This window comes from Parus major, chromosome Z, assembly GCF_001522545.3.
Source record: "Parus major isolate Abel chromosome Z, Parus_major1.1, whole genome shotgun sequence".
In the NCBI taxonomy this organism is placed as follows: domain Eukaryota; kingdom Metazoa; phylum Chordata; class Aves; order Passeriformes; family Paridae; genus Parus; species Parus major.
In genome coordinates this window covers 17,013,344-17,030,056 of record NC_031799.1, presented here as the reverse complement: position 1 = coordinate 17,030,056, position 16,713 = coordinate 17,013,344, and the positions used below count along the sequence as shown (strand labels likewise).

Below are 16,713 nucleotides of genomic sequence, written 5' to 3'. Positions count from 1 at the left end.
TTTGCTGTTTGCTTGCATGGCCCATCAGAGTTTAGATGTGCAAAGCATTTTATCTTGTTACCCAATCTTCTTGCCTAACAATTAAAAGTGTTTCAGCTTCACATTTAACATTATAATCATAATGCTGAGATAAAGATTATCACCATTTTACAAACTAGGTAAGAAATTGAATAGAGTACAGAAATGAAGAATTTTTAAGAAAACAGATAAGACAGCTTTGGTGTCTGACCACTTTTTATTATGTGCAGATATGTCTGAACTCATCAGATGCCATGCCACCTTGTGTTTATCTCCAAAGCAAAATGACCCTCTCTGGGCTGTCTGATTAAGTAATCCAATGGCAAGGTTCATATTTGCAGCATTTCCGTGATACATATTTTAATCAAGCATTTTGAGCCATTTTTCGTTTCCAGTTGACTGCTGTCTGTTAGGATCTTACATCTGCCATGGGACTCTGAACCCAGAATAATTTCAAGGCTGAAGTTCAATTTAGATGGTACCAAAATCTCAGAGAAATCCTTGTGAGGGTTTAACCCAAGAAGAGAGAAGATGGTGGCTTGTCCTGCTCCTCAGAGATCACTGCTTTCTTGGTCACACCAAACCCAGTTCAGGAAGGAAGATCCACTCCAGCCTTGACCCAACACAGCCCTGGGAAAGAAGGGGATGGAGGGGGAAAGAAAGGGTGAGAGGTCTGACAGGGGCTTCTGGTTCACACCTGCGTCAAATAGTTACTCATCATGACTACACAGGCCCAGTAATTGCTGTATAGTTTCTCTTGCCCACTCTTAGATTTCTATACTTGCAGTTTGACACCTTTATCTTGACTTTGAATACTGAGAAACCAGGGCTCTGGCTGGGTTTTCTGATATTTTAAGTGCAACTTTGAGCAAACTGGAGTATTTTCATTTGCCTTTACTTACTTTTTTTTAAGTCACATGAAAGTGAACTGAAAAGTGTTGTTCTTTGAGTACTCAAAAGCACAACAGTGTTCAGATAAATTAGCCTCACAGTCTATTTCATCATAATGAAAGCATTTACATCTCTGCAGAGGTTTATTTCCCTGCTTCTGCAGTGCTCTCAATGTGTGTTGGCTTTCCCAGGTTATTTTAATAAATGACTGTCAAAGTAGCAGCATTCTGCTGCTGGAACAGAGTATGGTTTTGCAAAGCGAACATCTGTGGGGCTTTCCAGATACAGGAAGAGCATGGAAGTGGGTGTTATCTCTCAATGGGAAGGGAGGAATGTGGCTAGCAGCAGCAAATATACCAAAACATGTGAGTAAATATATTTTGCCATTTATAACAAAAATATAAGAAAAGTAAAACAAACAAACAAAAATATGGGAGGAAGTATATATAAAAAAAAACTAAATCTGAAAAAGAAAATGCATGAAAGAGAAAATTTATCATGCTTTTATTTTTGCATGGCTGTTTTCTACAACCTAGGACTGTTCAAAGCACAAGCACAAGGAGGGAATTTCCCCAGGAACTTCCCACATTGACACAGCTGGAAATGTCAGGGACAAACAAGGATTCATAGATGCCACAGAGATATTGTGAGAATCAGTCCTGGTTGGGAAAAGGAAATAAAAAATTTTCCATCTAGGACTAACTAAAAGAAATTCTGCCTTCCTTCTAGCTTTCTTGGCCGAGGTCAAACTTTCACTGCTTGTATCTTGGGCCACTTGGAGCATCAGATGCCAATCTCATCTATAGGATCCTCCCACCTAATCAACTTGTGGTAGGTTTCAAATGGAGTCTGTCTTAAAGTCTTTTCACTTTTTTAAGTGAAATTAAGTTTTAATATATATTTTCTCTCAGATTTCACTTGATGTGAAAATGCTTGAGAAATGTGTTTATATATTCACAGCACATGTGGAAAGAGAACCAAAACAGGGCAAAAATGCATAGCTGAGGCAGAATGTGTGAGGAACTTCTTGATGCTGGGCTGAAGATCAGACAAGCTTATAAAAAGGGCAGGGAATGCTCATTATGGACTGAGTCAGCCCAGCAGCTGTGAGGCTCCTCCCTCCCCACTTCAATGATTTTATTGTTCACCCAAGACACTGGCAGGCAGTCAGGAGAAATCCCCTTGGCCCTGCATCTGCCCCTCTGCTGGATGCAATCAGGCCCCAGCAACTTGGTGCTTTAGTTGTCTTTGTGAGGTCTTGCTTGATGTGACCTCTTCTGATGGGATGCAGAGGCAAGGGAAACCAGGGGTGATGTGCAGACCTGACCCATGCACCATCCTGGAAGTCACAGCTGAGCTTAAACTAAATAAACAACAAATGCTCACAGAGCACTAGATGAATACTGACTAGAACTGCAAGTTTCAGATGTTTAAATTAGACTTCCCTGTGGTTGCAGGTGTAGACTTTCACCATACAGCTAATAATGTTTCAGACTGTTGGTGTGGTTTTCAGATTTTTTTGCAGATTTTTACCACTCAGGTTCACTTTGGGCTTGGCATTCCTTATAACTCTGTCACTCGCTTTTCTATCAACTGCTGACTGCATTTCCACCAGCATAAAATATGATAATTTAGAATTGCACTGTTTCCTGGCCTTGTTCCTTCTTTTAAAGGTTTTTTTAAGGGGGAAAAATATACCTGAAATGCCAGGGAAAAGACAACAGTTTTCTTTCTCTTTTCTTTTTCACCACTGAGAAAAGATTTGTTGGTCACTAAGGAGTGTTGTGTCCTAGTCTACAAGGACAGGCCTAGTCCTCTCTGAAGCAGCTGGTTTGTTGCTGTGTGCTCTAGACAAAACCATAATGGTGCTGAAAGAATTCATGGTGCTGTGCTCCATGATAAAAATAAACAAACAAGTACATACATACCTACATAAGGAATTCTAGGCATTAAAAAGTCTTAAGATCCAAAATATGTTCAAAGAAGAGTTCTGCTGTGATCTGCACTCACTGGTGTGAAATAAACTGAGTTTTGGCTGTCGACATCGTAGAGGGTTCATCAGAGACAGCCAAGGCAGATGCAGCCACAGAGAGCTCACATGCTTTGTCTGAGAAAATCCAAGCCTTGAATGTATACTATCATCTTCTCACAGTATGTTAAACAGTTTCTGGTCATCAGAGGGCTGGCTGCTCACAAGTGTGAAAGATCACTTCTTAATGTTTTGTCTGTCTGTCTGAGGGGTTGTCCCTTCTGCCACAGTATCTGACTGCCTTTAATCTATCAATTTGCACACAGATGATCCACACCACTTTATTTTGCTTTTGTTTTCAAACCATATTTTTAATATTTCAATCCTCACAAGGTTCTGGATGCTGATATCCTCATGATGTGATGAGATAAACTCTTTGTTTAAGTTAAAAGAGACCTCTGAGACGCAGAGAAGGGCCATCTGAACCAGGGGCAGAACTCCTAGCTTGTCGCTTTGAGTGTAAGAAAGCAGACATTGTTTCCAACAGTGCAAAGAATCATTAATTGCCTGCCCTGGGTTAAGGTGTCCTTTCCCTAACAAACTTCACAGTGTAGACAATTCACTGTAAACAGAGATTTGATATCTAGCATGGTTTGTTAACAAGTTGCCTCTCCCCCAAGAGTCTGCTGGGTTTACTGGGTTGCTAAATGATACATCTCTCTCCCTCTCCTGCTTTAAGGCCTCCCCTTTTGTCATATATGTATGCACAAAATTGCAGTGGAAGAGCAGTAACCAGCTTATTTCAGTTTCATTAGGAGTTAAACCCTGAGTCCTTCTGTTTTTGAGTTAACTCTGTTGCACTAGCTCAGCATGTGTTTATGGTTGAACTTTAGGGCGAGGCACCTCCGCTCTCCCTGTGAAGTCTATTTCTGCTGGAGGCTGGGAGCGCTGCCTAATTGCTCTGTAGAGGAGGAGGATCGAGTGTGCTCGCAATAACCTGCTGCAGATTCCCCCCAAAGCGTAACTACAGCCACAGAGCTGTATAACCAACTTGTGCAGGCAGGCAGGAGAAACAGGAAGCTCGGGAAATGACCAGACAGACCCACCAGGATTTTAGAGGTTATTTACAATACTGGGTAGAAACTCAAAATGTGAAAGACCATGTTAGCAGAGCTTAAGCCAGGAAGCCTCGGCTTGGCACTTTTGTGTGACTGTCTGACGTGACTGCATGTAAATCTCATGTATATACTGCAATGGTACGGTCCTACGAAAGCCTCAGTTCACCTTTCCAAACAGCCCAGCAGAACACAATAGAACCATTTTAATCTGCACTGAGATTAAATCTGAGCACTCTAAATAAGACTTTTCCTTTCATTGAATGTAAACAATCAAATCTCACTGTGAAGCCCTTTCCTGCTTTGCTCAGCACCAGCCTCTTTCACTTCACCTCTCTTTCATTTAGCGAAAATGCCCTTATTTTAAAAACACTTTAAATAAAAGTGTTTCATATTCAACAGAAGGTATCTGAAAAACTGTTTTACCCTGGCGCTATTGAGCTGGAGGAAATCTGAGCAACTCTCAGAAAAAGTTTTTTAAAGAACCATGGTCAGATTGTTATATTTCTCAATCCCGTCTAAATCCAGAATATATCTACTGATTTCTGAAGAGCTGGTCCAGAGCTACATAGAGAAAGTAAGATAAAAATGGATATTTTGTTTTTTCAAGACTCTGCAGGTCTCACCCTTACAGCTTTCTGCTCCAAGTAACTTGCTCTACTTCCTGCTACCCTCAAGTGCTTTTCCTCAAATACCTTGCCCACTTGGAAATTTAGGTACTTGAAAGTGCAGAAAAGCTTTCTCATTGCTGGGCAGGCTCCCAGACCACTGTGTCCACCAGGCACTGCCTGGGAGAGCCTCCCGTCTGCTCCTCCAGGAAGAAGCCTGAGCTGAGGGTGGGTTCTCCTGCCTTTCTAGGGACATTTACCAGGTGAGGCAAGCACACTCAGGCACCAAAAGGCAGCTTTAACCCTCCGAGGCCAAATCAGGAGGTCAGCAAGAGGCTGTTTGTAACATAACATAACATCCCATGTGCACAGCCTAGCCCTGTCCTTCGGCAAGCATCTTCCTTTCTGCAAGCAATGTCAGGTAGTGTCACTCATCTAATCATAATCCACTTTCCAATCAAATCACAGAGAGGGAGGGGAGACCAAGAAAAAGAGGATAAAATGGTGGGGAAACCCATCATTCTGGTCTGTAATAATTAGATGGTGACTGAATGTATGTATTGAGAAAGCCTCATTTGCCCTCCCCTTCCTCAGAGACTAATTTAAAACATATCACAGTTTTTACAAAGGCATTCCTAATACTATTATGCTGCAAATCCTGTCTGATCCAGCCCTCAAATATTTATGTAAACTGAAATATGTCCGGAAAGAAGTAAAAAAAAATTCCCCCAAATATGCCACACAATCTCATTCTCACACATCCCTCCCTCCTCATTTATATTCATGTTAAACCCTTTCCAACTGGCTCCCAACTGGTAGGTGGTGGTAGATGAGTGATAATTGCAGTTTTTTGAGTGTATTAATGGCCTAACCTCTAGCCAAACAATTTAGTCTGGAATTTTCAGTAGTTGCAAAAAAGATTTTGAAGCAAACTTTTTTTTCTCCCTTTGTAAATAAATACATGTAGTTTGGAAGTTTTTATTTGTTTATTTGAAATTATTGATATTGTTCAGAAAGAGGTGACTTTTAAAAAAATTGAGGTTGAAATCTTCCTGCTCTAGGGTCCAGGGTATGCTTACACACCATATCCTATTTAGCAGGTTCTATTCCTATTTACAGATTCTGATAAAAGCAGGTTAGATGTTTAAAATGCAGGCATTTGTAAAACCCTTCTGTACCATTTGCAAACTGCATCTGTCTTTTTGTTTGCAGTGCAATGGTTGACAGATGCTGCCAATTCACTTCTCAGTGGATAGGCAGTGCTTAGCCATGCAAGGGATGTGCGTGAAATGTGCCACATTCTCAACCAACTTGTGTACCTGACAGTCCCCCCTCATTCAGAGGTGATGAAAGCCTGCAATTTCATTGACTTCAGTGGTGGAGAATGCTGCCAGGGCTGGAAGGCCTGGGCTGTGACAGGCAGCTCCCCACTGAGGGATGAGGGATGATGACAGGCTGCATCTGCAGTGTGCAATGTCAAGAAAGCTGGGAACCCCTGATTACAGAGTACCCAGAATTTTATGTGCCTGAGCAGCCAGTGTCTTAAGGGATAGGTCCTTCTTGGGAAGCTGGTGTTGCTCCCATCATAAAACCAATCCAGCCTTCTGGCTTGTATGGGGGCCTTTTGAAGTGTACTTTTTCCGCATATACAGCTATTTCAAACCCTTCATTTTGGAAGATTACATCAGCTGCTGCTGTGCAAGGTCTGGTTGACCCTGCCATGCTGAGCAGACATCAATTGAAGAAGCACAAAATCCCAAAGCTACAGAGGTGGCCATATCCACCTGCTCTGCAGTAGAAGAGGAAAATGCAGAGCAGAAAACAAAGTCACCTCCATGATGCTATAATTATGCTGGAGTGCTAGTGGTAACCTCAGAAGCATGATGGGAAAACACCTTTTCAAGCAGATTCTGCTTCAGAGTCAGGTGTGCTGATCTGCTGTTACAGGAACACTTGAAAGCAAGAATGAGATGAACTGAATCTGGAATCTGTATGACTTAGGGACATACTTGGGAGAAGGAAACTAAGTATATCACAAGTTGATTGAGCAGCATCAAGAAAAAAAGGTGATGGCTTACTCTATTTTATGTTTTTCTTTAAGAGTTTAAGCATACAGCATGAAGCCTGGTAGGAATACAAGCTGGACATCTGACACAATGGCAACCTTTCCCCCCTCCTTTCTTTCTGTCTTCAAAAGCAAAGCTCTGACTATCTTCAGTTGTTCTGCATTCTTCCCCCTGTCAGTTTGTACCAGTTCCTCACCCAGCTCTCTGAGAGATGGGACATTCATGTAGCCAGGATGACCATTTCAGTTTCTAAGAGATTGCCCACACAAGTCCTTTTCTGTGCTTGGTGGCCTCATGAGGTGCCCATTTCACCTGCAAGAGGAGAGCATCCTGACCCCCCAAAAACATCCCTCAGAGAAAGATGCTGTCTCCAAGCTGGTTCTATAATTGCAAGTCATCCTAACAAAGAAGAGAACATCTGTATTTGGATTACACCTTTTCTTTCCTGAAAATATCCTAGTGAGTGTGATCCACCTGATTTCTTCTCCCACTTTAAACACAATATTTTGCAAATATTTTTCACCCTTGAAACCTTTCTTTTCATGTCTTGGTGAGCTGTTAAATGAGAATTGTAGAGATACTCTGTTTTTTCCCAAAGGCTGCATTATGAGGGAACACTTTTAATAAGAAAAAGGGTTTATTTAAGGATATGCTTTTGCTAATTATTAGACCATCCTAAAGATATTCTCTCACAGATCTTTACCTCTGAAATGTCACTGCATGGAAGATGAACAGTATCAAAATTTAAATTCCTGTCTTTTTTGTCAATAATTATTTCAACTTGACCTATTCTGCCGTGTCTCTAAAATAACATAGCATAGTATAATAAAGTATAAAACTGCAGCCAGCCTGAGGGGAAGCAAATCAACTCCAGCCTCATGAAATACTAGAAATTTCTGCATTTATTCAGGGAAAAATTTTGCAATTTGAATATAGCTAGGTTGAATTAATAAATAGAGAAAGACATTGCTACATTAAATATGTGTTGATTGCATTTGTCAAAGTAGGTCCCAAAGTGGGATTCTGAATCTGGGTGAGGTTAAAGGAATATGTGTGTCCATTATTTCCTCTAAGTGTGATTGTTAAATCATGTATTTTTTTGACATCTAACATTTTAATCATTATCTTTTGGCACTAGATCTGCATTTCTGGAGTAGGAGTAGCCAGACTTTAAAATAACAGCTCACCATTTGAACCCTTTTTAAATTTACAGAGTTTGGTTGCCAGGTGTGTCTTCTCAATTTTTTAAAGTTCAGGAGTTATTCTGACATGCATCATCAGCCTTAATAGAAATAATCTGGTGAAGACTAGGCAGCTGGGAAACTAGTTAATGAAATGAAAAGTCCTCTGTATTTTCTTGTATTGGTATTCATCAAGTATGACTTCGTTGTGTGCAGCAAGGCTTATTTTCCAAAAAGAAGGACTTTTAGAAACTAGAGTGATCATAGGCAATACATCTAGACTTCATTCTACCTCTGAAATGATAGTTTTCATAATCCTTTTCTTCTAAAGCTGAAACTGGTTCACATCTCTAAGCAAGGGGTCATAGTGAGAAGTCCTAATTATCTGCTTTGAGAGTGCTCCTCTGCTCCAAAGCACCAAATTAACACTTCTTTAAAAAATTAAATAATCTACATAGTTCTCTTATTTGCAGCCACCTTAATAAGAGAATCAAAGTACTTCCATTATATATATCACCAGATTATAGGATCTGAAATATTTAAAATCCCATTCTATTTTAGAAAAAAGATCTGTTCTTTGAAAGAGTCAAGGCCACTGAATTTAAAGTGGACTAAGTAGACAGCAAAAAGGCTAAATGAACAGAACTGAAAGCTCCTGATGCCTTCCTACACATACTACTCCCCACTTCCCCAGGATCAAGATCACTTGCATCTGGTTCAAGAAATAATATTTTCATATCTTTCTTAAAACAGTGGAAGATGCAAAGGTGTGAAGCAGTTTTAATGGGAAGAGGAATCACTCAAGGGTTATTCATCTTTCAGCTGATTGTGTGAAGTCACAGAATGGCTGAAGGTGCCTTTGGAGGTCATCTAGTATAACCCTCCTGTTTAAAGTAGAGTGAATTCAGGACTGTGTCCAGCCAGGTTTTAACACCTTCAGGCATAAGGAGTCCACAGCCTCTTTGGGCAACTTCTTCCAGTGCTTGATTAGCCTTAGAGTAAAAAGCTTTTTTTCTTTTATTTGATTGGAATATCCTGTACTTCCATTTGTGTCCATTGCCTCTAATCCTGTCACTGAAACCTGTGATAAATGATAAGAACCTTTCTCTCTGCTCTTTACTACATCTTTTCAGGTATTTATGCATCTCGATAAATTTCCCTGAGGCTTCTCTTCTCCCAGCTGACAAATCCCTGTTGTCTCAGCCTCTTCTTTTGTATCAAATATTCCTACTGCAGTCATCTTCACAGCCTTTACTGGACACATTCCAGTATGTCCACATGTCTCTTACACTGGACTGGACACAGTGCTCCAGATGTATCTCACCAGTGGCCAGTAGTGTTGGCAAGGCTCTTTCTACTGCAGTCAGGCATGGTGTTGGCTGTCTTTGCCACAAAGTTTCATTGCTGGATCATATTCATCTCCTATTCACCAGGATACCCAGGTCTTTTTCTGCCAGTTACTTTCCAGGTGGTTGTCCTCCAGTCTGTTTTGGTGCACAGGGGTTTTCCTCACCAGGTATGGGACTTTGCATATCCCTTGCTGTATTTCATGAGGTTTCCCACTGTCAGTTTCTCCAGTCTGTGGAGATACACTGAATGTCAGCCCTACCATGTGGTGTGTATCAACCTCTCCTCCCATGTGCCAACTTGTGGAGGGTGCACACACCCCATATCCCATGCCACTTATGAAAATGTTAAACAGTATTAGTCAAGTACTAACTGCTGAGGACTGTGGCTGACCTGCTGCCACGTCAGGACCACGTCGGCCAAAGGCTTGCATTAAATAAAAGGACAGGTTAATGGAGTAGTCTGAAAAGCAAAAGGGTTTAATGAGAAAAATAACAAACAGTAAAAGCCAAATCACAATATGGGACATGTCCAAACACCCTAAAATGGGGTAGGGAGGATATATTTATAGAGTATGCTAAAGGATAGAACCTGAGGGTGAAGGTCCAATAGGAAGCAGGGATTTGGAATGTGCAAAAGTTGGTACCAAAGCACAACCGATCGGGGGAAGAACTGGGGAACCTTCTAGAACTACAACCTTCTATGAACAGAACTATTTACATGCCCCTTTCTCAGGGGGAAACGCTGGCATGGTACTGCTCAGCCTAACTTAAATGTTGGCCTATAGACCAGACTCCCATGGTTTTACTTTGATATTTGTGGTGTGATCAACCTCAGCAGAGGACCCCTACTGAAGACTGGCCCTTAGTTACATTTTATATTGCTGAGGGCAACCATTTGAAGCCCGAAATTCAGGCAACTTTTTGTCCATTTCACAATTAAGTTACTCAGCCTGTGTTTTCTCAGCTTCTCTATGAGGCTGTCGCACAAGAAAGTGTCAAAGGCCTTACTAAAGTCAAGGTAAACAGCACCCATCCACTGTTCTCCCTTCATACACCAAACCAGCCTCATTTTAGAGGGCTGTCAGGCTACTTAGACAAGTTCCATGTTGTAAATCCATGCTGACTACACACAATCAGTATATGGTCTTTCATGCAACTGGAAATTGTTTCCAGGATTATCTGCTCTATCACTTTCATAGTGATCAAAGTAAGTCTAACTGTCCTGTATTTCCCCAGATTTTCTTTCCTGTCTTTCCTGAGAACTGAGGTTTGCTTTCTCTCACCCCACAGGAATGACTCCAATTGTCATGATATTTCCAACATAAGCAAGAAAGTCCTTGCAGTTACACTGAGCAGCTACCTCAGCAGTTTTGAAAGCATCCCTTGAGATTTCATGACTTGTATACTTCCAGTGTCTGGAAGTGTTCTCTAACCTGACCCTTCAGCATGGGTACATCTTCCTTGCTCTGGGATCTCCCACTGTTTTCATGAATTGCTGACGGAAGGTTTTTTCAACAAAGACCAAGTGGAAAAGACCATTACCACCTTGGATTGTTCTGTGTTTATTCTCTCCGGATTCCTTGCCATGTTCAGCAGTGGGCCCATGCTTCTCCAGATCTTTTACTGCTGAAATACCTGCAGAAATCTTTCATGTTACCCCTGACCTCTTTCACCAATTTCAAGCCCACTTAGGCTTAGGCTTCCTAACATCATCCTCGCATGCTCAGTGGCTCTATGTATCTCCTGGGTCTGTTTGCAGAGTTTCTCCCAACTGTCCATTCCACACAAAAGTCGTCAGTGTGGTAGAGTCCCAGAAACACCAGGCTACCTTATCTGTTGTGTGTTTCACTGTGGGATACCTCTTCTGCTGAAGCCTTCAAAAACAGCCCGTCTTGGCGGGTACCTCAAATGAAGCAACATATCATGCAGACATCAAAGGCAAGAGGAGAGGAGCACGTGCAGGTAACTTTTCATTAAAACCCTCCCTTGTTTTACACTTGGGTCAGACAAGCTATTCATTAAGCATTCCTGGCTCTCTGATCACCTAGACACAATCTCTTGTAGCATTCATAAGCATTTTGCCTGCTCTTGTCACAGGGATTAAGGGCGGCAAGGTTGGCTAGAAAATGACTCAATTTCATCAACAATTTCAAAGTTTCTTTAGTTAATGTTTCATTCTGCTTTGGGAGAAAGCCAAGATCTCATGGATTAAAGGCTCAAACTGGCCTTAAGACAGTGTATTCCGTTCTAGGTGCAAAGTGATTTTCTTTATCTTAGCTTGTATGTGAAGCAAAAATAGTAGAAACATGGCACATGAGTGAGGTGACCAGTTTGCTCCGTCACTGAGCCTGTATTTTCTGTGTATTTTTACAGTACTCATTACCTCACAGTCCTTTTTGTCCTTTTTGTTGTTTCATTTCTTGTCTTCAGAAGGTACGTTTGATGAAATTTTCCTGAACTTTCCCTAATTTCCCTAATTCCCTAATTCTTTCCATGGCTGCACCTTCTGCAGTAAACATTCAGAAAGTGCTTCTGCCAATGTGCCTGACTTAAAATAACTTCTGTTTTGTGTGTCCTATGGGTAGTATCTCCTTAGAACTGCCTTACTTCTTAGGCAGGTGCTGCAGTGATGTTGAGGTTTCACTGATCTGACCACGCTGAGAAGTAAATCTTGTTCATATGAAAAAGAAGAGGAAACAGCAGTGCAAATCCCAAGGTTTGTGTGCTTCATGAGCTCCCTTCACCTGTTTGAAGCGCGACAGTAACATGTCTTTAGAAGCAGGATGTATAGCAGTTCAAATGCCATCCCCAAGCTCCGCTGAAAACACTGGGGCTTGTTCTCCCCTCAAAGTCTCTAGCCCTGCAAATTTTACTTTAAACAACAGGAAAGAAATTGCATTCCCCCAAACCATTGCCTGTTCCAGGCTCTCTTGTGAAATGTCAGCCATAGAAGAATGTGTACACATTTACAGAATCACTTCTCATATAAGGTTTAATCAAATTAGTAAATAGCACTGACATTTAAATAATGATTGTTAGGATCTCATTTTAAAGCTTCTTTGGAGGTCAATAAAAGTGGTTAACTCCTCTCTACACTGTTGTTCCTGGTTATCTTCAAGTTCATAAATAGACTTTTTTGTTATTTTAACCTTAGTGTTTGGAAACATTCTATGGAATTTGATTTATTAATGGTTATTTCTCTGCTCACCTAAAATTCCCTTAGAAATAAGCACCTCTGTACCTCAAGTAGACCTCTCAACTGATTTTCAATGTGTACTTCATTCCATGGAAAACTTCAGCTGACAAGGTGTAAATGTGTAAAGTCAATCTGAAAATAAGATGATATTAAAAATGTCTTCTCATTTTGTAGAAGCAAAATCATTAGTCTCCATTAGTCATCACCTAATTACTCCCTCTTTCCATCTCTGTTTTGGAAGTGTGTACTACAGTGGATGAATCATTACAGATTCAGGCTTTGGTTTTTTTAGATGTATAAAACCTAACCATTCCATTATGGACTTAAATTTTGTTGTAGAATCTATATTTTACCATCCATATTAGAAAACCCTATAAAGTAAAAACTGAACTTTAACAGGAATAACTGTACATGGAGACTAAAGCATATAGAAACCACAAAGGGAAAGTTCTAAAACTGTGAATGAAGGGAAATACCGAGTTATCCTCTTGACTTCATACAGCAACAATCTATCTTGTCCTTTGAGGCGGTAAACAGTTTCCCTGCCAGGAAAGGATACAACGGCATCAGATTAGGATCAAATAAAGAGGTCAAAGGCTTTAGACAAGGCATGTGCATTCAAAATTCCAGATAAAACCACTATGCCCCAAAATATGTTATTCTTCAAGCATTTTCAGTCTGTATTTCCAAAAAACATACCTTCTTTAGTGCTGGGATATTATAGCCCCAGCAGCAACAGGTGAAGAAAGTCCTCCTGGTAGAGGACTCATGGTTGTATAGTCTGTCAGGTTGTTGGACCTGTGCAGAAACATACCAGCACTTTATTCTTTCTCCTGAAATTGTCCTTATCTGACATCAAAGTTCAGCCAGCAGAGGCAACAACTTCTTTTGTCTCCATCTCTATTTCTCTTTGTTTCAGAACCCTAACAGGACTCAGCCATAATGCAATGAGCCAAGTGAGTAGCATGAAACAGCCCAAGTCTCACAAAGCTCACAGTCTAAGACCATAGAAACATGTTAGGTGAGCAAAGAGTTTGATAAGTAAATATAGAAAAGTTGTACTTGTCTGTTGGTTTCAGGTAATAGCTCCTTATCCTATGTGTTGATATCAGAATACACCAGAACACATGAGATTTTCTGCTTATGAGATCATCATTTAGAAGGAAACTTTGAAGGACATGATGGTCCATCCCAAATATGTGAAAGGTTATTGATAGGAATAACTGGGTAGATATGTTATGCATGACTGAAATGTGTTATAGAAAAATTGACATTTCTTTCAAGGAAGTAGGAAGAAGAATGTAATTTAATTTTCCAGTGTTATTTTTACCAAGAAAAGAAAATATTCCACATTTGTTGATAAGTCACAGTCTCCAGAATTATAGCAAAATATGGATTTAATATAATATGAATAAAGCCATCTCCCTGAGCACTTTATATTTGTGTATGCTTGACTTTTTTTTCTTATTCAGTCAACCCTTCACTAGCAGTGGATCAAACATTTCTGTATCTTGTCTTCAATCACACAGAAGCATTTTAGAGAAGAGAGGATGAGTGATGAGCACTTTATAAACATACTGGGGCAACTCTATTCATTGCCTTAATACAAACATACAATACTCACAATATCCTTTATGGTCACAGAAAAAGTTGTTGGATAAAAGGTTTCCTAAGAAAAAATATCATTCAGACAGGGTCAAAGTAAACAGCCTCCCCTGCTCCCCTCTATTGACCTTTTGAAGGCCTGTGTATGGTACATCTCTAAAAAATAGTTCACAGAGTACACAGACCTTTTTCATATCAATGGGTTTGTTTTTGGCATAATATGAAATGATAGGCAGTGTTGCTCTATTCTGACATCCTTCAGCTAGTGCTCTAAAACATGAGCCCAGAAACTGACCAGAAGCAATGATATGGTCTTGCTTATAAAACAGTATTCCTCTCAAAATGTAGTGTCTGCTGTGCACCCCTGATATTGTAACAGAGAATTTACAAACAGAGCTTAGAAAGTGGCTAGGCCAGCGCATTAAGCAGGATCCTGCAAGAGAGCTCCAGTGAGGTCTGGGGCTCTGCAATTGCTAGCTGAGAGGGCAGCATTACTGGAAACATCTTCAGTTTATATCCTTGTAAACAGCTTTCCATGCTCAACATAAACCAAGCAGGACCCACACTTTCCCCCCGGCTCTTTGGCCAATATGAGTGCATTTCTTTTTCTGTGGGACATTTGTGAAACAGGAACTACAGACATATTTCCAAGGAAGTCAGCAATTGCCTAACCTCCTGCAAATGTACTGTTCAGAATTTACACTAATACCAGCTTTTCTTTAGTTTGTGAACATTGCAGCAAATCTTCCTTTTTGTATTTGTTCTCCAGGCCACACTAGTTCCAGCAACTCAGAGTGTGGGGAAAATAGTTATGTGACTGACAAAAACTTCAGTCTTACTGGTTCAAAGATAAAAGTAGACCTGAGTCTGCTGTGTGGGATTCACCTTGGGTCCAAACTGCCTAGGCATCTATTTCTTGAGTGCCTACTCCCATGTGTAGGCTGGCATGGGAGCAGAGAGGATGCACTGCTGTACTGACTTATATGATCAGATGGAGCACGAAATGGGTCAAAAGGAAAAAGCAAACAGGGATGAGATCCCTTTTGATTTCCTTCTTGTCCTGTTTCCCATTGAATCTACATACATTCTGAAATTATTTAGAGGCTGTGCATTTTCTATATGACAATTCAGAGCACTAACCATTTGATTCTGGAAGAGGTTTTATTTGGACATCGGTAGAAACAGGGCTTTTTGCCACTTGTCAAACAAAGCCTGACAAATCACTGTTCAAGAGACTCTAGCTACATTCTAAGGGGTATCAATAAAATTATAAGCTAGAAAAACTGAATATGTGACATCAAAACCTTTCATTTCCCTCTCTCCATCTTTAATTATTTCTCTTTATAATCTAGGGTGTAGGGGAGAAAAGATCTGTTTTGAAGAAAGAAGTAATGAAGTAAATCCGGTGAAATAAAAAACCTATAGAAGATAAAGAAGAGTTGGAGATAGTTCTATGTAAACAGAAAACCTGATGTAGAATACCAAAAGATTTTGTTTAAATGTTGTGCAGTTTAAAAGAACTCATCTTCTTTTCAACCTGTAAATCAGATTCTCCATGAAATGTGGGAAAAATGATCCCACTCTACTATTAAGAGATATATATGAACACAGAAAAAGTTTGTGCAGTTAACATCCTGCTTGTCAAGACCATCTTGATCTATTTCTCTTGTCAGCAAAGCCACTTTATGGTAAAACTGTAACTCTCTATTTGTTTACTTAAATATTTTTTTTCTTCCTAGCAATTTCATAATTATGATATTCTTTGTGATTTTTTCTAGTCTCGAAGCACTGAGAAATTTGGTTGAGAACAATACAACAAAACAAATCAATGCATGTGAACAGCCACAATCATCATGTTTCTTACCTTTATCTGTAAAACATTAAGTAGCTGCTGGCTTTTAGTGAGGAGGGAAATCAAAGACCTGTTACTATTCCTGTGCACATTTTTTTATTTCACTTAGCAGCTGATTTTAAAAAAAGAAAGGAACAGAACTGATCTGATGTCTTTCCTCTCAAGATCAACCCACATCCTTCCTAGGTCAGGAAGAGCAGGTGAATAAAACACAGGACATTTGCCACTTCTGTGGCATCCATTATCCAGTTTATTCCATTGCCTCCCTGAGAACAGCAGGAACAGATTCCAGCAGGGCAATTAGTTCAGTGCAGAAGTGAAGTCAAGAGAACCTGCTGAGGTATTTTGGCATAGGTGCGCTGAGTATTGAAGAATCCTTTCTGCAAAGGACTGTTTTTCTGATTTTGCAAGCAAGTCTGTAGGGAGCAATTTTCTCTTCAGATGTGTGGCTTGTCCTCACAGGGAGAAATGCAAGTTGCATCAGGCTCGTTAAAAGAAATGCAAGTCAGAGGAGAAGGGGAAGCCAAGGAGAGCACTAGCAAACCAGGGGAAGCACAGTCTGAGAAGACAGACAGGCAGCAGGCACTATGATCCGGGATCTAGCACACCAAAAGGGCATGTCAGGTAAATGGTTTTTATGTCAGACTGAATGAAAGAGCCCCCCCACTTTGACCCCATTTGCAGTTTCCTCATCAGCTGCATAATGGGACAAGGGATATTTTAGATTTCCTATTCCGTGGTACATGTAATCTAAGTTGACCTGTCCCACCTGGACCCAGGTCCCACATATCAACAGAGGAAAGGACATGTGGTGAGAACCTGGGAACCTGCCTCTGACCCCTCAAAATGAGAACTATGGTGCA

At 40.5% G+C, this 16,713-nt stretch overlaps 1 long non-coding RNA gene across 1 annotated transcript; it reads right to left on the bottom strand.

Moving 5' to 3' along the window:
- Positions 1 to 228: 228 nt before the first annotated feature.
- LOC117243722 lies at positions 229 to 15,516 on the bottom strand. Its single transcript, XR_004495565.1, has 3 exons — positions 13,093 to 15,516; positions 12,870 to 12,935; positions 229 to 648 (listed from the first exon to the last, which is right to left on the bottom strand). It is a non-coding gene; the product is annotated as an uncharacterized LOC117243722 (long non-coding RNA).
- Between the last annotated feature and the right edge of the window lie 1,197 nt (positions 15,517 to 16,713).